Genomic DNA, 2,708 nt, shown 5'->3' with positions numbered 1-2,708 from the left:
GACTCGGCAATTCCACTCCTAGACACATATACCTAAGAGAATTGGAAGCCTAAGTCTACACAAAAACTTGTATACAAATATTCATAGAGCATTATTAATAATAGCCAACAAGTGGAAACAACACAGATATCCATCAAATGATAAATGAATAATCAAAATGTGGGATAATATTTGTCTATAAAAAGGAATGATGTAATGATACATGCTACAACATGGATGAACTTTAAAAACATTGTGCTAAATGAAAGAAGCCAGACACAAAGTGTACATATTGTATAATTTCATTTTTCTGAATGTTTAGACTAGGCAAATCCAGAGACATACAGTAGATTAGTGGTTGCCACTGGAGGTAATGGGGAGTTACTGCTAATATGTGGGGTTGTCTTGGGGGATACTAAATGTTCTAAAATTAGATAAAGGTGCAACTCTTTGAACATACTAAAACCCACTGAATTATACTTAAAATGCTGAAGTGTATGGTATGTGATATCTCAAGATAGAAGTAGGCATAAATGAGAGGGCCATGGACTTTGTCTAGGGGTACTAAGGAAGTGTTCAGAGCTCTCTTGCTTGCAAGTAAAAAAATTTTCAAGTATATTAAAAAAAATTTGAAAAGAAGGCAAAGCAGAAGTTTATTGGCTAGCATAACTGGGAAATCCAGAGGCGCAACTTGCTTCAAGGTCACACTAGAAGAGACAAAATGCTACCTGGCTATCATGGACTCTCTCACTCGGTGTTTAGAAAGTCCAGCAGAAACAGCTGTTCTCTCCCCACATTCTTAGAGCAATCAAAGGGAAGAATTTGATTGGTGCTGCTTGAAACACAAACTTATTTCTGAATCAATCACCTGAGGTTCAAGAGGGCTGGGGTATTCTAATTGGCCTTCCTAGGTCATGTGCCTTTCCTGGTGGGGTGAGTGTTTGGAAGAAGCCTTAGTGATATACAGTCTTCCACCAGAAACTAGCATTCAAGCTGAATATAAAAGAGAAATGAGTATGTAGATGAAATAGAATATGGAAAAAAATGCAAAGGGAGAGAATTTCTTAGAGGACTAATATTATTGCTATTAATCCAACAGTGCCACAGTTCTTTTATGTTCTACAGTGAAGATTAAGCAACCATATTCTAACAGACAATTACTGATATGAAGAATTAGTATAGAGGCCAATTTAGGAGTTAGGTCTTACTCAGAATTTACTCCCTTCTGATTATATTGGTTCAGCCTAGTCTAATCCACCTCAAGATCTTTTTTCTGCCTTTCTTCTCATTGCCTCTGTTCTTGGCCATCAAAGAAATAGGCACCTTGCCCTGGCCAGTTTGGCTCAGCGGTTAGAGCATCTGCCCACGGATGCCCGTGGGTTCTATTCCCATCTAGGACATGCACCTCGGTTGCCGTTCATCCCTGACCCTGGTCAGGTTGTGCAGAAGGCAACCAGTCAATGTGTCTCTCTCACATTGATGCTTTTCTCTCTTCCTTTCTCTCTTTCCCACTCTACCACTCTATCTGATGATAAGCAAAAAAAATATCCTCGAGTGAGGATTAAAAAAAAAGAAATAGGCAACTTTCTCCCATAAACATGCTCTTCTGAATCTCAGTAGGTGGAGTGAAAATTGTTCCAGTTATGCAATGCAGAAACCTGAAATGACCATAAACTTCTTCCTCAACATCCAATCTACCATCAATTACTGGAAATATTGCCTTGTAACTGTGTTGAACATTGTCCTCTCATCTCTATTCTAATGTCAGTGCAGTAATTTGCTTTTTATAATTACTCACTTGGATTATCATAATAGCCTCTCCCAGTCTCCAACCTCCAACCCCTGAATCCATCCTTCATGCTGTGGCCACAGGGAACTTTTAAAAATGCAAATTGATCCATCCAGACTTAAAATTCTGCCCTCAAGATATAATCCATTGTCAATTTTATTGAATATGGATTCCCAAGTGTTCTGAACTAATGAAGTCACCCCAATCTTTGGTATGTGAATAAAAATGTTTCAAGCTCCCACCTCACAGTGATGGAAACAGTGTTCTCATTTCTCTTCTTCATTTTAGAAACCTGACTCACACCTGGAAAATACATTTTTCCAAGTGAAATAGACACCTCTGTAGAATTTGCAAAAACAACCAAAAACTCTTTAAACTCTCAAGTCCCTTATTTTCCGGCTATCAAATCAGTCACAAGTGGATTTGAAGAGGAAGGATTTGTGAGAACAATTTTTATGCAGAGAGTTATGCTAAGAGGCTCTCCCCTCATCAGGAAAGGTGGGGAATGTGCCCCCATTACCCTGAGTTGAAAGCAGGTGGCCCACACGAGTACTCAGAGACTTTAATATGTGTTTCTGGATTGGGGGGCGCAGCAGACTAGACTGGCGTCTGACTATTAAGAACTCTAAATGGATAAGACAGGTTAGCCAGCTGCTGAAGGGCAGATCAAACCAAGAAGGGACTCTGGGATCACTCGCACATCTGGAGTTTGTTGGGACAAACAAAATGAGGGGCCTGCCATGAACCTGATGTGGGCCATGAGCTAGAGCCAGACAGAGATGTCAGTTCAGAACAAGTTATTAAAACCGCATTTTAAGGGCTGTAAGGAGTAAATGAGCAGCTGAACCAGAGAAGCATCCACCTAGATAAGAGACCTCTGTGGGGGTGAATGGGTCTTAAATAACCCACGAAAGTGTTCCACAATATAAAGAGCTTTCAG

The sequence above is a fragment of the Molossus molossus genome, unplaced genomic scaffold, assembly GCF_014108415.1.
Source record: "Molossus molossus isolate mMolMol1 unplaced genomic scaffold, mMolMol1.p scaffold_m16_p_1, whole genome shotgun sequence".
In the NCBI taxonomy this organism is placed as follows: domain Eukaryota; kingdom Metazoa; phylum Chordata; class Mammalia; order Chiroptera; family Molossidae; genus Molossus; species Molossus molossus.
Note: the sequence above shows the minus strand (reverse complement) of the source record.